Source organism: Mirounga angustirostris, unplaced genomic scaffold, assembly GCF_029215605.1.
Source record: "Mirounga angustirostris isolate CCGP_5_RB_7025 unplaced genomic scaffold, mMirAng1.0.hap1 SCAF_12, whole genome shotgun sequence".
NCBI classification, from domain to species: domain Eukaryota; kingdom Metazoa; phylum Chordata; class Mammalia; order Carnivora; family Phocidae; genus Mirounga; species Mirounga angustirostris.
In genome coordinates, this window is record NW_026991720.1 from 64,136,801 (window position 1) to 64,157,471 (window position 20,671).

Sequence of the window (20,671 nt, forward strand, 5' to 3'; positions counted from 1 at the left end):
AAATCTTTTTTTTAAGACTTTGTTCTTTGAGTACTTTTTTTTTATTATGTTATGTTAATCACCATACATTACATCATTAGTTTTTGATGTAGTATTCCATGATTCATTGTTTGCATATAACACCCAGTGCTCCATGCAGAACGTGCCCTCTTAAATACCCATCACCAGGCTAACCCATCCCCCCACTCCCCTCCCCTCTAGAACCCTCAGTTTGTTTCTCAGAGTCCATAGTCTAAGAGAGTAAATCTTAAGTGTTCTAACTACACACACACACAGACACACACACACAAGAATAACTATGTTTAATAATGGATATGTTGATAAGTTTAGTTGTGGTAATCATTTCACAATGTATACATATATCATCAAGTTGTACAACTTAAAATATATACAATTTTTACCTGTCAATCTTACATACCTCAAGAAAGTTGAGGAAAAATTAAATTCAATTAAAAAAATGTAAAAACTCCCAAACTAACTAAATAAATAGATAGGGTTTGTAAATTTTTGACTCCTTCAAGAAGTATGAAAGATTTTGGTCATTACTGTATATACATAAGCATCAGTCCTTCAAAACATGCTGAAAATGATAAATATTAAAATTTAAAAATGTTTATTCTATTTGGTAATAGCATCACTTAGATAATTGAGTTTAGAAAGGTCTTTATGTATAAAATAATTTTATTATATTGTATTGTAAAATAATTTTAAATTTGACAAAGTCAAATTTATCCACTTTTTATTCTACAAATGGTACTTTTGGTGTTGTACCTACAAAATCTTTAATTCAAGTTCACAAAGATTTTTTTCCTATGTTTTATTCTAGAAATTTAATAGTTTTAGGTTTTTAAATTTATGTCTCATTTTGAGTTAATTTTTGTATATAATTTAAGACAGATCAATATTCATTTTTTTGCATAATGATGCCCAAATGTTCCAGTACCATTTGTTGATGGGACTACCTTTCTCCACTGAATTGCTTTTCTACCTCCATGTCTTCCTGCCATCTTGGCCAGGCTGGCTTCTCAGCTTTGACACTCATAACTGCTCCATTCAAGAATTTTCAGGACCCTGTTCAGCTAAGGTCTGCCTCTGTCAAGTACATTCTAACTGCATGTCTCAGATGCTTGAAAAGGTGAAGTACTATTGTGGTGGTTTACAACATTCCTTTCACTAAATGATGTCCAGGACTTACATGATTCCATCTTCTTATGTCTTATTATTGGTAAGTATACAGCTTTGGAAATTATATGTAGATTGTAATCCAAAATACAATGCCCTATTTAAAACATGCATGTTGCACATGTTGTGTGTGTGTTTATGTGTGTGTCTCTGTGTGTGTGTGTGTGTGTGTAATGTTTATAGATAGTTCCAGGTCAATTAACAATGCTGACTTGACTTAGGCAATACAGTATATTGTATTGGTTCATTACATAAAATGCATATACTGCTCATGTGTTGGCTCTAGTAAACTTGTAATTCCAGGGTTTGGAGCCTGGTTCTATCAGTTGTTAACATCATGGCCACTGTTAATCTCCTAAATTTCTTTGTGCACCATGTCATCATCTGAAAAATAAAGATTATTTTACTTATCTTTGAAAATAAATTCATTATAGAAATTCTATAAAATAGTTCCTACATTCTATAAAATAGTTCCTACATTAGTTCATGGCATAGTATTTAGCATACGGTGAAGCAGGCAGTATATTTAGTATGTAAAATTATTATCATCACTAACATTACTTTTATATATGCTATGTGTGTGTATATATATATACACACACATAGCATGATTTTGAATTCTACCAAGCCATAACAAAGTCCACTGTTTCTCACTGTAAAATTTAACTTGAGACACCAATAAAGCAGACTGAGTTTATTGATGCCAGAGACATTAGGACTGGGATTTAATGAGTCTGACACTGACTAATTGTGATTTTGCATGCTTTACCTAGCTGTTTGGATATAGGAGATGTGCCCCCTCAACCACCACCAACACGTTCCAATTTTGCATTCATCTCTCATATATTTATATAATATATAGAGAATATTGTGTTTTCTTTCAAAACATTCAAGCTGTAAACTTACCAAATAATAAGACATAAGAAGATACAGAAAAGGCATAAAGGGTAAATTTCATGGTACCAATTGTGTCAAATATTTGATGTACAGCCTGTACTGGGGGTCCTGCCACAAGAAGAAAAGTCTGGGGGGCAGGGGACAGGAAGCACTCTTTATAGGTGGGGGATGTCAGTATATATTATCCTCATTTGCAGGGCTGGACATGAACATCATTTAGTGAAGGGAATGTTGTAAACCACCACAATAGTACTTTACCTTTTCAAGCATCTGAGACATGCAGTTAGAATGTACTTGACTTTTTTTCCTTCCTACCTCAGGACTTTTTAAAGCAACAGTGTACCAGCTCAAGAGTCCTAAGTATTCCTTATATTCTGAATCTAATTTTCCTCACTTAATAATGATAACAGCAACAGCTAACACTTATTAAATGCTTATTATATGCCAAAAACTATGCAAGGATTTTTATAAACATCATTTTATTTATTTCTCAGGACACTTTATAGATTAGATAGTATTGACAATATCCAAAGACTGAAACATAGAGAGGTTCAGTGACTTTTCTAACATTACAGACTGAAAGTAGCAGTCATACTCAAGAGACTGAGGGCTAAACTACTATCTTATACTGCCCCAGTAATTCTTCACTTTTAAAATAAAAGGCTTTTTTAGTAGCAAATACCACCAACGCAATTAAGTTACCAGCAATTGAAGCAGGAAATGAATGACTAAGAAAGAAACAAAACAAAACAAAACAAAACAAAAACAGGAGGTGGAAACAGAATAGAAACAGGCTTATACAATGTATTTTTAGTGGGTGTCATCAACAATTGCCTTGGAAAGCACTTAATCCTTCTCGTACCCCAGAATGGCTACCATGAAAGATGAAGGATTAGATTGGGCATTAGAGAATGAGGCATGGAAATAACCCTTCCAATTAAATTAATCAACTGGAAAATCTGCCCATTCTTCACCCCTCAGGCTTATAAATTCTTAAAAAGAGGTGAAAAGGTTGGGAACCTTTTATTATAAAATACATTGTTTTTCCCCCAGCTTTAATGAAGTATAATTGTATATGAAATTTTATATATTTAAGGTATATAACTTGGTATTTTGATATATATGTACATTGTGAAATAACACAATCAAGCTAATTAACACATCCACCACTTCATTAACATATCCATCACCTCACATAGTTAATGTGTCTTTTCTTTTTCTTTGTATGTGCTGTGAAACACTTAAGACCTACCCTCTTAACAAATTTCTGGTATATAATACAATATTGATAACTATAGTCTACTTATTCTTTGTGAAGAACTTTACATTTTATTGCCATTATTTTCTTGACTTGTCTCCCCACCGGTTTTTTTTTTTCCTTTTCATCTTTGCAGATACAGAATCCACCACAGAGAGCATATAGTAGATGTTCAATAAATTTTTGATAAATATATTAATAGCTGGGAGAATAAATATTTATTAAGGCCAAGTTCAATGTTGAGTTCTAACTTTATTTTAGATTATAGTGAATTCCTAAATCATAATGTTCTCATTCTCTTGTAAGATAAAATACAGAGCTGGCACACTAATATGCCAAAAACCCAGTGCTCTTTTTTACTGGTCCTTTCACTCCTTGATGATATTATCAGGTCTGCTGTTCATATTCATGCTCTGTCCCTGCTACTGTATTACATCAGGAGGCACAAGATGCTTGGGTGTCCGACTTTGGAGATACTAATGTTAATCAGCTCAAACAGTTCATGACAGCCTGATCTCTCTGTTAGGTATCCCCATAAGCTTTTCTTTCTTTCTTTCTTTCTTTTTTTAAAGATTTTATTTATTTATTTATTTATTTGACACAGAGAGAGAGACAGCAAGAGAGGGAACACAAGTAGGGGGAGTGGGAGAGGGAGAAGCAGGCTTCCTGCTGAGCAGGGAGCCCGATGCGGGACTCGATCCCAGGACCCTGGGATCATGACCTGAGCCGAAGGCAGACGCTTAACGACTGAGCCACCCAGGCGCCCTCCCCATAAGTTTTTCATCTTTTTTGGTGTGTATATTAAACTTATTACTAGTGCCCGAATCTATTATTTTACTGTTAATGATAATTGATCTAATTCTGTCATTTTTTTTACAAATTAGCAGAAATTCTTCTCTTTTACTTTGATCTTTTATTTATTTATTTTTTAATCAAGTAGCAGAGCTGGTTTTATGGACATGCAGCTTAAAGTCACACAGAACCCAATGTTCTGAAGGATCCCATGCTTGGTTCAAGTCTCTGAAGCTGCCAGCTTGAAATCTTAGTTTTTGAACAAGGAATCCTAAATTTTCATTTTGGACTCAATTCCTCAAATTATGTACCTATTCTGGTCAACTGGCACTATTTTGGCTACACTGAAATGGAGTTCATAGAGAAACAGAAAGATGAACCCCCCCCCCTTTTTTTAAGGCGGGGGGTGGGAGGGGTGCAGAGGGAGAGGGAGAGAGAGAATCTTAAGCAGGCTCCATGCCCAGGGCAGAGCCCCATGCAGGGCTGTATCTCATACCCTGAGATTCTGACCTGAGCCGGAATCAAGAGTTGGTTGCTTAATCAACCAAGCCACCCAGCTAAATTTTCCTTTTAATTGACTATTTCCAGAGAGAGGACTTGGAGACCTAGATACTTACAATGGTAATCAAAGGTTTTCTGCCTTTCCATTTTTTAATATTTAGAATAATCAAATGTGTTGATTTTATATATAAATGGTTTGAAAATCAATTGTATTGATTATTCTTTTTTGAACAAATTGTCCCATCATTGGTCCATAAGAGTCTCTTCTTCACATTGGTTTTTGTGTTCTTTTGGTACAGTGTTATTCGTCTTAAGTAGCTTTCTTTCTTTCTGGTGACAACTAAATGTCCCAGATTCATCGTGCACATTTTTCATCTCAGAATTTATTTTACTATTATTTCATTGCAATATGGTACTTTTCTTCCAAGGAGCCCTGAAACATTTTAATCGAGAATTGTATTTAGAGATGATAACTCAGGAATTTGGTGTGCTCATTACTATTTGATTGTCAATGTTTCAATTTGGTTTTAGTAGAAGGGCTAAAAAAATATGTATTATTTATATGTGCATATACATGTATGTATATGTATACTTAAAATCCATGCTTATTCTGAATATTTAAAATATTATACACTTTGAAATGTCTCCAAAACATAAGTAAATGCCAATTGGACACATTCTTCCTTAGAAATTCAGAATTGAATGATCCCATTAAATGTTCTCTAAGTAGCAGAAATCAGCTGTTTATCCCTTGTTTCATGCATTTGGTCTGGAATTGTAATCTGCAACAGTAGCAAATTCATATTCTTTCCCTCCTTGTTTATTTAAAGAATACAACAACATCTGAATAGATGATTGTGACCTGCTTATGAACCAGTTTATGGAGATGAATTTGTTCTTTTAAGCTGCTTTGTTTGGTTTTGAATGCATTCCGAGGGAAGAAAAGTTGAGTTTCTGCTGTAAATAAAGCCGGCTACAGTAAATGAGAAAAGCTTACTCTGTTGTATAACTATGTATTTTTTTTTCTCTTGAGATTTATCACTAGGGATTGAGAACATATCACTGCAAAACATATAAATAATTCCTACAAGTTATCAAATTATTTTGAAGCTAAGTTTAAAGCCAACATTGTCCCTCCAAAAAATAAAATTAAACAAATATAGAATGAAGCAAAATATAAATTTCCACAACTTATAAGCAAAAATTTAAATAAATATTAATTTAATAATTTTTAATGGGAAGCTATAGTCACCTGTAAATATACAACTTATTCTCTCCCCCCCCCCCAACATCTTAATAAAAAATCAGAATTTGGTAGAGGCCAATATCCTTAGGGAGTTCAGCATTACACACTATGGTAAACATAAAAATGAAGATATCTAATTGGTTATTTTTAAAATAAGTTTTATGTCTGTTTCCCCAAAGAGCCACAACATAGTTTCTTCAACAATCGTTATGACACTCGGTATTGTTTTATATGAATACTTTTCTCACCTTGCTGCCCAATCATTTGATTCACTTTTCCCTAATCTCATCCATTTAATCATGATGTGCTTTAAATTCTGAAATTTACATTTCCTTGAGCAGAAGAAAAAAACAAACCTGAAGAAGCAGAGGCTTAGATGAACCAATTCACCATGTCTATTAATGTGGGGTTATTCTTTCAAACTTACTTACATATTCCTAGCTTCTACCCCCATGCTGTATACACATGTAACCTATGTGTAAATTCTCCTGGTCTGAGAGTAAACTACACGTAGATCTGTTCTCTGGGTGATATAAAATATTGAACTATCTTGATCACTGTAAGAGAAATACTGTATGATAATGTAGGAATACTTTGACTTGTAAATTAGAATTTATCACTCCCATTCCCAGTTGTATTCCCAATGTTCTATGTCATTTATGGATGGGTTATAACTAAATAGGGATGAGTTACAAAAGTTCTCTGGGCCACAGTGTCTTCAAAAGTAAAATGAAAAACCAAGGTTTAAAATAGTGTAAATTACAAGATAATTAAATTTCATATATCAAACTTCCATAGAGAATATATGACCTCGATGGGGCGCTTGGGTAGCTTGGTTGGTTGTATGTCCAACTCCTGATTTCAGTTCAAGTCATGATCTCGGCTTCATGGGATCAAGCCCTGCCTCTAGCTCCTCGATCAGTGGGAGTCTTCTGGAGATTTTTCTCTCTCCTTCTACTTCTGCTCTCCCTCCCAGCTCTCTCTCTCTCAAATTAGTAAATAAATCTTAAAGAAAAAAAAAAAGAAAAGAAAAGAAAAGAAAATATATGACCTAGAGATAATCTCACTGGAGTTATGAAGTATTTTTTAAGCAAGATCACTAGTTCCCACACTTTAATGCCTAACAGAATACAAGTCTCTGTAAGACTAAAATAGACCTATTATTGGGTCGCCTGGGTGGCTCAGATGGTTAAGCATCTGCCTTCGGCTCAGGTCATGATCCCAGAGTCCTGGGATCGAGTCCCGCATCGGGGTCCCTGCTCCTTGGGAGCCTGCTTCTCCCTCTGCCTCTCTCTCTCTGTCTCTTACAAATAAATAAATAAATAAATAAATAAATAAATAAATAAATAAATAAATAAATAAATAAATAAAATAGACCTATTATTATTGCCTAATAATTCTTTTTTTAAATAGTACAAAGGGATTATTCTTAGGGAAAATGACTCTGTCATCCTTAGACCTTTCTATACATAGTATGTTAAGGACTGCGTAAGTAACATGGTTTTGCTAATTTGGGTATTTTGGGAGGATGGTATTTTTTTTCCCATTTTTACTATGTAATATTTAATACCCAATTTCATATTGGTTTTGAACTTTCTCTTATTTTGGGTTCCTTAGAAGCCAACCGTGATATAAGAACCAGTGAGGTAGTAGAAAAAGTAAAACAAAAAAGATTGAAAGGCCAATAAAATGTGCACTAGGAGGGTTGAGCAACTGGGCTCCATTTTGTGAAGGAAGCTGAGTAACTATATAGAACATGCTTCAGTAATGTCTCACCAAGAATGGGGAAGCAGTGGTATTTATTCCACCCACACTTTCTCTCATTAGTTGAGGGAACTTCTAGCCAGACTTTTAGCCAGTAAAAAGTAAAACTGAGAGAGAAAATAAATATTATCAACATCAGAAATGAGAGAGGAGGGGCGCCTGGGTGGCTCAGTCAGTTAAGCGTCCGCCTTCAGCTCAGGTCATGATCCCAGGGTCCTGGGATCGAGCCCCATATGGGCTCCCTGCTCAGTGGGAAGTCTGCTTCTCCCTCTTCCTCTGTCTCTCCCCCTGCTAGTGAACTTTTTCTCTCTTTCTTTGTCAAATAAATAAATAAAATCTTTAAAAAAAAAAAGAAATGAGAGAGGAAACATCATTATATAATTCTACATACAGTAAAAATATAGTAAGAAAATATCATGCATACCTTTTTGCCAATAAATTTGACAACTTAGATGGAATGTACAAATTCCTTGAGAGACACAAACTTAAGTAGAGATAGAAGTAAAAAGAAAATAGCACCTTCAGTGTTGAACAGTTGGAATAGAGGTACAGGGAAGAAAAGGAAGAATATTAGTAAGAGAAGAGGAAGAGTATGTCAGAAAAACAGGAAAGATCTTCAAAGATGCAACATCACAAATATCAAAAGAAAAAATTTCCACAATATGATAAAATATTTAAACATGTTTAATGATAATAGTGTTTGACAAGTTATGGCTGACCTCCAGGAGAATGGTTTCAGTAGAATAGTCCCTTACTACTACTACTACTATTACTACTAGACACCAAATTAGAACATCTCAAAGAATAAATAAACAGTGGGGCAGTTGAAGCAACAATGTCTAATGTACAATTTCAAGAAATGTATTTATTAATTAAAGCTTAGAGAAGGGTAACTTAAGGGAAATCAGGGTCAAGGAAGTACTTTGATAGCCGATTTTCCATTCATTCAGTATCACTTAGAAATGTCTCTGTTGTGTATACTATGTGCATGACAATTATATTTACTCAACCAAAACTGAGGTATGTTTTCTGAAAATTAATATTATGAGTCAATACATATATCAGAGTCAATTTGGGAGATGTATTACTGGATGAGCAAATGTTTGCATTTCTGCAATAGTCTGAAGATTTATGGGAATAATGAGATCATTCTCAGAATATAAATTGGCCTACAAAACCAAAATACAAAATTGCTATGACTGTATCCTTGGCATTTTTCTATGTGGTGTTGAATCAGCAAAGAATTAAATGTTTTCTTTGCCTTTAGGATATTACAGAGGCAGAAACCTAGACAAGCATATACAACATACTGTTTCAAGTATTGGCATGGTTCTCAGAAGCCTACCTCTGGGGTTCATCAGAAAGAAAAATTAATTTTTCAAGAAGGAGTATACGTGAGCCATATGCATGAATGCTTTAGTTCACTGAGACTGGGAAATTGAAAAGTCAAGAGTGAATCCAGGAAGATAAGGCAGGCAAAGATCTCAGAAAGTCAAAAAGTTAAGTGTGAGGATTTACTCTTCCCAATAACCAAGTGACATTTGTGTTAAAGCAGTAGAAAATATAACAGCAAACATATTGGGGGCAACCATGAAGATACTTAGAAAAGTGTTTCAGAGAAGAAAGCAAAGGACAAACTTGCTGAGGTTCCCAGGAACCATATCTACTTTTTGTAATTAAGCACCGGTTTCCTTTTCTTGACTCTAAGAGTAAGATCTAATACCTAACTAGTTCTCTGACCTAAAGCAATTATGACTCACTTTGCCCCCACCCTCCAAAATACCTTGTACTCTCTAATTCAAACATACTAGATTTACTTTCATTTTCTTGATATAGACACTCAAGATGTTTTCAAATGTACTATAATATATAAATAGATATACATTTATAATATATATTTTTTTAATTTTAAGACTTCACAATTGCCATCTTCTCTTCATACAACATTTCTTCATACAGCATTTCTTTCACTAACTCACTCTCCCTTTACCTAGAGCATTCGATGGGATATAGATCAACAAATACAGATCAAAACACAGATCAAGTTAAACAAGGTTGAAAATTATCTTACCAGTTCAGAGTTGGTATGTAAACCCTTGTCTCTGAGGTAATCTGTAGATGTAGACTCCTAACTTGTAGACCTCTCAATTTACAGCACTGCCACAGAATGGAAGATGGAGGAAATGTTACTTTACCTCTTTTTACTTGGCACAATTTTCTTTACATTCCATTCATAAGAACTTAAGTTATTAGTTACCTCCAGATGCAGAGGACACTGGAAGAGTCATCTTTATTCTTTACAACCATGTGTCTAGCTAAAAATCCAAGGGTTCTCTTGAATTATGAACAAGAATAGGAGAAAATATTGGGGCATGATTAGTTGTCTCTGCTATATTCTAAGATTATCTAAATATTCAAATGTGTACTTTTATGCCAAACAGAACACATGGAAATGCCAAGGAGACTACCACCCAAGCCCATTTAGTGACTACATCTATTTCAAAGTCCAGGGTGATGCACTATTTTCTCCATCAGGTGTGGATGGGGCTTTCATGATCTAGCAAATTATAAAATAAGAGCACTTTGTCCCCCTCATACCGAGATACAACAATGGAGTAGAAAAAAAATAAACACAATAAAAATCTACATTCCAAAAAAGGAAAAGTGGCCAACACAGGAATGGACAGTAATGATGAAATCCTATTGCATGGTGATTTCATTAAGAAATATTTTTAAACTTGAACACTATATTCCTTTATTTTCTGGCTTATGTGCTCTACTCACTTCCTTCTCAAGTTAATGATGGCACAATGAGGCCATTTGAAATAATAGCCTTGATTGGGAAGTAAAACTTTAATTTGATTTTTGCCAGTGGTCTGGTTCTCATAGATTGACAGATACTCTTAACAGGAGATGGTCAAAAAGTTTGGGAAACAGGTTTATCTTCTTTTATGCTACCATTTTGGAACACAGACACTGACTTCACAACTGCAAGTAGTTGGTTTTACCAATGTGGTATCTTCAAGTTAGCAGGTTCTAAGGTAATTTAGACATATAAAGTTCATGACAGTGGATGAATTTACATTAATTGGTTACTATCCACGTACTACATAGTTAAACACTAGCAGTACTAGCCAGAGAGGGATAAATTAGGAATTTTGGAATAAAAGTATTTATATTCTACGTAATATAATAGGAATTAGAGATTATGAAGTGTCAATATCAAATATGTAGTTTGACTCATACATCTTACACATGCACAAACTGCCTAGCCTAAGTCTAGTTTCAAACTAAAATCTCATTCCGTATCTAGTGCAGTTTCTACTGTAATGCACCATTGCACAATTACTTGTGTAAATAACATTGTCCTGAACTTGATATGTTTTAAAAGTTTCATTGTATAATGTACAGTTTAAAAATTAGTTGGCGGTGAATTTCTGTGCTCCAGTCTGTTTCTCTGGTATATCGTACCTTTGATTTCTTAGGATTAAATATATTGAAATAAGAAAAATTATTAAAGGTTAAGAACTGTGTTATTCATTATAAATTTTCATTGTACTATAATGAAAAATGAAAAAGCAGATTAAAAGCTGATTTAAAAATTAATCCCTAAATCTCTTCTTCAAGTGATTTTGGTTTTCAATTAATAAGATGAGATTTTAAGATTTCATATTAAGTACAATGAGATTTGTGTTACTGTCATGGTTGTTGTTGAAAATAACCTGGGTTTAGTTTACTTTAAAAATGAAAATAATCTTTGAATCCCATTTCACAAAGAGATTTCGTTAGTAGGAAAGAGAAGTTATTAATCTGCATATTACTCACACTGTTTTGCCCTTGGAAACATTATATAGGTCTAAGCTAGAAAAAAATTGAATAGTCAAAAATAAAAGAATATTTGCAAAGTCAGGAATGAAGTTCTAGGGAACACTGATATTCTGGCAAAATGATTACCCTGTATGCACAGTTCACAACCTCACTTAATTACTTCCAAAATAACCTTGTACCAGATGCCAAATTTGACCTTTTTAGAAACCATTTGAGAACAATATTGAGTTTCAAGTTCAAAATATGTAGCAAATTAAAAAGTCTGCATACCATTTTAGAAGATATGCATAAGGACCTTCTTTTCAGGGGGTAAAAACATCATTAACCTTTAAAATAAATAATAGTCATAAATAAATATTTGCAACTTTATTTGCTGAGGATTTATTTATCATCTCCTATAAGATTAGCACTATACTGAGCTAGGGAGTGCATACCTGGAGAAGCGTTTGTGAAGTAATCCTACCTTCAACGAGTTTACAGTATGTTCATGCAGACATGATCCAAGACTTATGAGATCTACTAGTTACCAATCATTTTCTAAGTAAATATAAAGGTAAAGTAAGGAAAGATCAAAAGTGGTACTAGGTAGATCTGGATCTTACTATTGAGTCCTTTGTGTATTAGTTGTGCAATTTTCTACAACTAAGTTAACCACTGTGTCTCGGTTTTCCTATTTATAACCTGAGAACAATGATAACTATCTTTTTTAAAAATTTTTATTTATCTATTTGAGAGAGAAGAGAGCAGAGTGAGAGCACACGCAGGGGGAGTGGCAGGCAGAAGGAGAAGCAGGCTCCCCACTGAGCAGGGAGCTCCATTCAGGACTCGATCCCAGGACCCTGGGATCACGACCCGAGACGAAGGCAGATGCCCAACCAACTGAGCCACCCAGGTGCCCTGACAATGATACCTATCTTTCAGTATTATTGTGAAAGCAAACATAATATTTTTAGTACGTAGTGGTTAGTGAGTATTCAGTTAACAAAGAATATAGTGAAAATGTGATCTCATAGATGATATGTGCAAAAGATAAATTGAGAAAGAAGCTAAAAATCATCTTGTGCTATAATGGTTGTATAGCCACACATGAAATCCAGGTGCAGTTTTGAGTGCTTAAAACAAATACTTAAGAGGTATTTGGTACTATTATTATCTGATTTGGCAAAGGAGAGAACTGAGTCACAGAGTTTAATGATTTACCTTAAGTTCAGCAGCTAAGAAGTAAATAGATGAACCCCAAAACAAAGACAGAGTTTGAACCTTGAACTGACATGTCACACTGCTTCTTCTTCACATTTAATAAATTAAGAAACAGAGATTTATGCATTTTATTTAAAATTGTGTACAGCACAATAAGTAGAACTATACTGTATTCTTTAAACTAGTGAGGCATTTAAGGAAGGAAAAAAGAAAAGCACAAGAATGCCACATCTCATATAGAAAAATGAAACAAAATATAGCAAAAGTCTTTTAAAAAATGAAAACTTAAGAGGAATAAACTAGTGTAAAATATAGTTTATTTTAAATAAATGCAAACAGGGTGAGCTCACTATGAACAAAAACAAGGAACCTTTTAGAATTCATTAAAAGATTTAAAAAAACTCTACAACTTTACACTTTGTTGTTAAATGACTCAAATATTTTAAAAGTAAACTATTAGCAATTTCATGAATTACAGGCAACCTAAAGAACAGGCTAATGAGATAAAACCAGGCAATTCTTTCATTTCCTGAGACCTGAAACTAGAAACCCTGATGGTTTCCATTGACTCTGAAGTTTGCTTACTTCAATTAAACTAGTTTGTACCTCCCTGCTCCACGGAAGCCTGCTTCTCCCTCTCCCACTCCCCCTGCTTGTGTTCCCTCTCTCCCTCTCTCTCTCTCTGTCAAATAAACAAATAAAATCTTAAAAAACAAACAAACAAAAAAACTAGTTTGTATCTCTGTAGCAGGGTCAACCAGTATTTCTCTTCCACTTTTCTTCTTTTTATCACAGCCAACCAGCCTGTTCCTCAAACAAATATCTGAGAGCCAGCTTCTCCTTGACTCCAACTTTCTCACAAGTTAGAAATCAATCACTAGCTCCTGTACCCAAATATCTCCTAAATGCATCATCTTTACTACATACATGTTCGCTCCACTATCCCTGTATTTCATTCCATAAGTATAATGCAAGTTTGTTTGTTTGTTTGTTTTAAAGATTTTATTTATTTATTTGAGAGAGAGAATGAGAGGGGGGAGGGTCAGAGAGAGAGGCAGACTCCCTGCTGAGCAGGGAGCCTGACGTGGGACTCGATCCTGGGACTCCAGGATCATGACCTGAGCCGAAGGCAGTCACTTAACCAACTGAGCCACCCAGGCGCCCAGCAAGTTTGTTTTTAATTAGCCTTTTCTAATCCTGTCTTGCTCCCCAGCTTATTTTTTTTTTTTTTCCCTTAGGATTTTTTTTTTATTTTTTTTATTCTTATGTTAATCCCCATACATTACATCATTAGTTTTAGATGAAGTGTTCCATGATTCATTGTTTGTGCATAACACCCAGTGCTCCATGCAGAATGTGCCCTCCTCAATACCCACCACCAGGCTAACCCATCCTCCCACCCCCCTCCCCTCTAGAACCCTGTTTGTTTTTCAGAGTCCATCGTCTCTCATGGTTCGTCTACCCCTCCGATTTCCCCCGCTTCATCAGACATTTTTCCAAAGAAGACATCCAAATGGCCAACAGACACATGAAAAAGTGCTCAATATCGCTCAGCATCAGGGAAATCCAAATCAAAACCTCAATGAGATACCACCTCACACCAGTCGGAATGGCTAAAATTAACAAGTCAGGAAACGACAGATGTTGGCGGGAATGCGGAGAAAGGGGAACCCTCCTACACTGTTGGTGGGAATGCAAGCTGGTGCAGCCACTCTGGAAAACTGTATGGAGGTTCCTCCAAAAGTTGAAAATAGAGCTACCATATGATCCAGCAATTGCACTACTGGGTATTTACCCCAAAGATACAAAAGTAAGGATCCGAAGGGGTATGTGCACCCCGATGTTTATAGCAGCAATGTCCACAATAGCCAAACTGTGGAAAGAGCCAAGATGTCCATCGACAGATGAATGGATAAAGAAGATGTGGTATATATACACAATGGAATATTATGCAGCCATCAAAAGGAATGAGATCTTGCCATTTGCAACGACATGGATGGAACTGGAGGGTATTATGTTGAGTGAAATAACCCAGCTTATATTTTTTATTTCTTCATTCAACATGATAAATCTAAACTAAATGCATACGGGGTGCCTGGGTGGCTCAGTTGGTTAAGCGACTGCCTTCGGCTCAGGTCATGATCCTGGAGTCCCAGGATCGAGTCCCGCATCAGGCTCCCTGCTCAGCAGGGAGTCTGCTTCTCCCTCTGACCCTCCTCCCTCTCATGCTCTCTGTCTCTCATTCTCTCTCTCTCAAATAAATAAATAAAATCTTTAAAAAAATAAAATAAAATAAAATAATAAAAAAAATAAACTAAATGCATACGGTATGCCAAGTATTTTGCTGGGTATTGGGTCCACAGTGATGAATAAGTTATACATACTATCTGCCCTCAAAGAGTTCTCAGCCTGATAGGGGATACCTGTGTGCACACAGATACACAGCCCTACCACATTATTTAAGCACATAACAAGAGTTGACCAAGATGGCCTTAATGTTTCCCTCAGCTTGATCAAATTTAGACAGGCTTCTCCCTGCCTCTAGGCCCCTGGCTTTCCTTTCACTCAGACCTGACAGATCCAGGGGGCCTACGGACCTAGGCCCCTGACCTCCCTTTCCTCAGAGCATTGACTTTAGAGAATTCTGACCTTTAAAGATGTAAATCTTTTAAAAATCTTCTTGTGAGTTTTACCACCTAGGAATGTCTTTCTCAAGGTCCTGGGAACCATTCCTTGACTGTTTAATTTTCTCAGGTGCAATTTTTGCTCTGACAGAGTTAAGAAAGAAACCATCTGGACCTGCTTTCAGTGGAGCCTTCATGTGGGTGGCAGCTTCCTTTCATCCTTTTGGGTTCAGTTCACGTTATCACTTCCTCGGAATGGCCATACCTAACATCATGTTCTTTTCATTTAGACTACTTATCCTGAGTAGTTAATACACAGTAATTTGTGTTTACTCATTTAATGCCCCAATGTTTACTACTGGACCATAATCCAAAGTTCTACATGGTGTCTGTCTCACATCATTACTTCAGTTGTATGAACACATAAACCTGGACAATCTCAGATTTTGGACCATTTAATATGAGTGATGAGTAGGACTTACTCAGGTAAAGGTGTTAGGAGTGAGGTGAGGTAAGAGTATCACAAGAAGGGGAAACAATATGGGATTAACCTTGAAGCAATAATGAGCCTGATGCAATCCAGGAGCTTAATAATGAACGGAATGAGGTAGAGATTGGGGTAATAAAATACCACAAGAAGGGGTGCTGAGATAGATCAGAGTTAGACTGAACCAGGCAATACAGGTTAGAATGCAACTGAATTATGTTCCTGAAACATAAATCTAATTTTGTTTTTCTCTGCTTTAAATCAATCAAGTTTCTAATTTTCTTTAGAAACTCATAACATAACATGCAAAAGCCTTCATGTCCTATTTCCCATGTGTCCAAGTTCTTTTTACCTTGTCCCTCAGGGTTCCAAACCTTCAGTTACACTAAACTGCTTACAGTTTGCCTACTATGCCAGGCTTTTTTCTAAAAATACTCGATGTATTGTTACTTCCTTAACTTTATTCTCAGCTAATGTCTATCATTTCGGAACAAGTGCCAGAGATTCCTGTAAGAATTCTTAAACACTCCCCACTGCATTTAGGTTAAATGGACTTCCCCTGTGCTTCTCAGCACTCATGTGACTTTCTCTACATGTACATCTTGCACCATTTTATACTTGTGGTTTTGTCTCTCTGACAACTACCACCTCTTCCCATACTATGCAAGGACTCCTTGATCTTGCATTGTCTTTGTTTTCCCAATACTTCCCAGCATACCTGATATATAGTAGACATTCTAATTAATTAATTAATTCATGTTTGGATGAAGGGTTAAGAAAAGACTGGTACTTCAAAAGATAAATGCTCCCCTATGTTTATTACAGCATTATCTACAATAGCCAAGGTATGGAAAGCAGCTCAAGTGTGCATCGACGGATGAATGGCCAAAGAAAATGGAGTATGTGGACTCAACAAAATATTACTCAATCATAAGAGAGAATGAAATCTTGCCACTTGTGACAACATGGGTGGCCTAGAGGGTATTATGCTAAATGAAATAAGTTAGACACAGAAACACTAATACCATATGATTTCACGTATATATGTAAAAAATGAAATAACGAACAAGTGAATGAACAGATTTTTGCTTGTTTGTTTGGTTTTTTTTTAAAGATTTTATTTACTTATTTATTTGAGAGAGAGAGAGAGAGTGAGCATGAGCTGGGTGGGAGGGGCAGAAGGAAAGAGAGAAGCAGCTGCTTCACTGAGCAGGAATCCTGACCTGGGGCTTGATCCCAGAATCCCGAGATCATGACCTGAGCCAAAGGCAGACAACCAAATGAGTCCCCCAGGTGCTCCACAAACAGATTCTTAAATAGTGAGAACAAACTGGTGGTTGCCAGGAGGGGAGGAAGGTCGGAGATGACAAAATAGGTGAAGGGGATTAAGCGCTACAAATTTCCAGTTATAAAATAAATAAGTCAAGGAGATGAAAAGTACAGCATAAGGAATATAGTCAATAATACTGTAATACCATGATATGGTGACTACACTTACTGTGGTGAGCACTGAGTGATATACAGAATTGTTGAATCACTACATGGTCACCGTACACTTAAAACTAATATAACATTGTATGTCAACTATAGTTTAATAATTTAAAAAATAATAAAAAAATAAAATAAAATGGAGTCCTATTTACTTTAAAAAAGAATTAGTTTCACAAAAGGACAGGGAAAGAAAGATTGCTCTGTCTGATTTTCACATTTGATCCTCTGTCTGATGTTACCCTGAGAGAAAACTATGCTTCTAGCATCTCTGCTACCCTGTGTGTAAAGTTCAGAGTTGAAATTATAATTTCATACTCAATACAGCATGCACAAATTGTTAATTGTTTAACTTAATAATTCTTGAATACTAGTAGTTGAATGAGTCTCAGGTGGTGATAGAAGGGATGGAGCCAAGAAAGCAGAATCCAGAAGTTTGTTTTCATTTCCTTTTGTTGCTATTACAAATTAGCACAAACTTAGTGGCTCAAACCAATACAAATGTATTGTTTTACAAAGTCCAAAATGGATCTTACTAGACCAAAATCATAGTATCTGCAGAGCTGCATTCCTTCTAGAAGCTCCAGGGAAAAATTTGTTCCTTGCCTTTTCCAGTTTTGAGAGGCTGCCTGCATTCCTTGGCTTGTGGCCACATCACTCAGACCTCTGCTCCCATCATCACATCTTCTTTGACTCTCTTGCTTTCCTTTTCCCTGATAAAGACTCTTATGATTACATTGGCCCACCAAATATTTAGGATAATCTCACCATTTGAAGATCCTTAAATCAATCACATCTGTAAAGTCTCTTTAAATCATGTTTATTAGTTACCAAGGGCTGTCATGACAAATTACCATAAACTAGGTGGCATAAAACAAAAGCATTTATTTTCCCACAGTTCTGGAGGATAGAAATCTAAAATGAAGGTACTGACAGAGTCCGTTCTTTCTGGACAAAGGGAGTATCTGTAAAAGTACATCTGTTCTATGCCTCTCTCCTAGGTCCTGGTGGATGCCAGCAATCCTTGATGTGCCTTGGCTTACAGTCTTCTCACTCACTCTAATATCTGTGTTCACATGGCTACCTTAGTCTATATGCATCTATGTCTCTGTTTTCTCTTTTTAAAAGGACACCACACATTGGATTAAGGCACACACAAATCTAGGAGGACCTCATGTTAGTTAATTACATCTGCAAAGACCCTCATTCCCACATTCTAAGGTTCCAGGTGCACATGAATTTGGGGGAATACTATTCAACCCAGTATACCATGTAAAGTAAGACAGTCACAGGTTCTGGGAATTAGGATGTGAATCTCTTTAGTGTCAATTATTCTGCCTACTACAAAAGCTAATGTCAAACTGAAAACAAAAGAAACATGTCAAGTGTGAGAATGAATATGTAGAAAGCAAAAACACTGAGAGCGGGGTATAGATGCCAGTCAAACAATACTGAAACAGGAGCATCAAGAGTTTTGTAGAACCAGAAAACTTTCTGGCAGCTGGTAAGAAGAATTCTTGTTTGCGGCAAGAATATTCACTGAAACAACTTACCTGAGAGAGAAGGTTTTCAACTGGCATAGACATTTGGCCTAGGAAATTGTGCCCAAAAGTCTTCTACTTAAATAATGCTACAGATACAAGAATAAGAAAGGAGGGGAGGAGGAAGATGAAGGAAAAGGAGGAGGAGAAGAAAGGGGAGGAGGGGGAGGAAAGAAGAGGGAGGAGGAGGACGAGGAAAATGAGGGGGAGGGGGATAGCGCAGAAAAAGGGGAGGAGAATGACAGGAAAAAAGAATGGGAGGAGAGCAGGAGAAACCTTAACACCAACATCATTATCAGGAAGACCATCTGGGAAGACTAAGAACTGCATCTATTCTAGCAAGACCACTCCATCATTTCCGCTCAACATTCACAGCATCAGCACCACAATCAGCCTGAGAAATGATTGGGATTCACCCCATCATGCCTTACCTCCCCGCCTCAGGCAACACAAGAAGCTAAAGTCTCCCAAATCACCCTTCTTCTACCTAATTTTCACACTCCAATCTTACTTAGTCTTACACCTCTTAAACTCCCACACTTCTGGTGTGCATTTGTGAACTGATGACCTCTTGACAGCAAAAACGTTCTCACTCATTTTTTTGAATGTTCATTTTGATGACCTGTTCTAAGACTTGGCACTTCACTGAGGGCATTACTCCCCCTGTTTAAAGTAATGAGTGTTTTAGCTCAAGCATCCCTGAGACTGAAGGAGGAGTAAATGCCACTTCTTGCTTGTCTTACCATTTCTTTTCTTTTTTTTTTTTTTAAGATTTTTATTTATTTATTTGACAGAGACAGACACAAGGAGGGGGAGTGGTAGAGGGAGAAGCAGGCTTCCCACTGAGCAAGGATCCCCATGTGGGGCTCGATCCCAGGGCCCTGGCATCATGACCTGAGCCGAAGGCAGACGCTTAACGACTGAGCCACCCTGGCGCCCCTTGTCTTACAATGTCAATTTGAATCATTTGCTTCATGTTTGGATCATGGCTTTCTTTTATTGGAGTGAGGGGCAGTGAGGAAATGGTGGTGATTATTTCTAGTATCCTTTCTTTTCTTGTTTGATATATGTGCCTAATTGTATTCCAGTCTTTCCTAACTCTAAGTCATACAAAATAATATATTGAATTGTTGTCTTGGAAAACTTCATATTAGAACCCTCTTTTCCCCTTTTCTCTTTCAATTGGTTACTGCTGAATAGTACTGCCTAGGCATTATCCTAGGATTTCTTTTCAGTGATTTTCTGGATCAGAGCCATTATTAACCTGGATCTTACATTCTTTCTTCTTATTTACCATCATTTTGCTCAAGTACATTATATATCTTAGTATATATTACACATATCGTTTACATAATATATACCTTTGGTATTATACATATGAATACATACAACTGTCCTATCTATACGCTTATATATATCAATGTTATAAATTTGCTTTTGACTGATAAAGGGGTTTGTGACAGCCCCCCCCCCCCACCTGCCCACCAAAATATGGCACTTTGGCATGTGGATTGTTTTTGAGTTGAAGGCAATGGAGACCCTGTGGGCTCAAGAGAAACTTTTCACCCTCTGTTAACTATATAGAAGAATATAATTATATTGGGCGTTTTTCCCAAAATAAGGGTTATTAGCAGAGATAAATTTTATCTGAGTGACCCATCAGGATAACAGGGCAAGCATCTAATTACCAAATAACAGTTCTCCTTACCACCCTATGAAGTGCATTCCTTTCCTCTGAAGTCCCAGCCCACTACCCCCTACTCCTTAGTTCAGAATGACATATATATCTCATTTTGCCTGTCTTTGGAATTTCCATGTCTGTGTGGATTCCCTGTATATACATTATTAGATTTGATTTTCTCC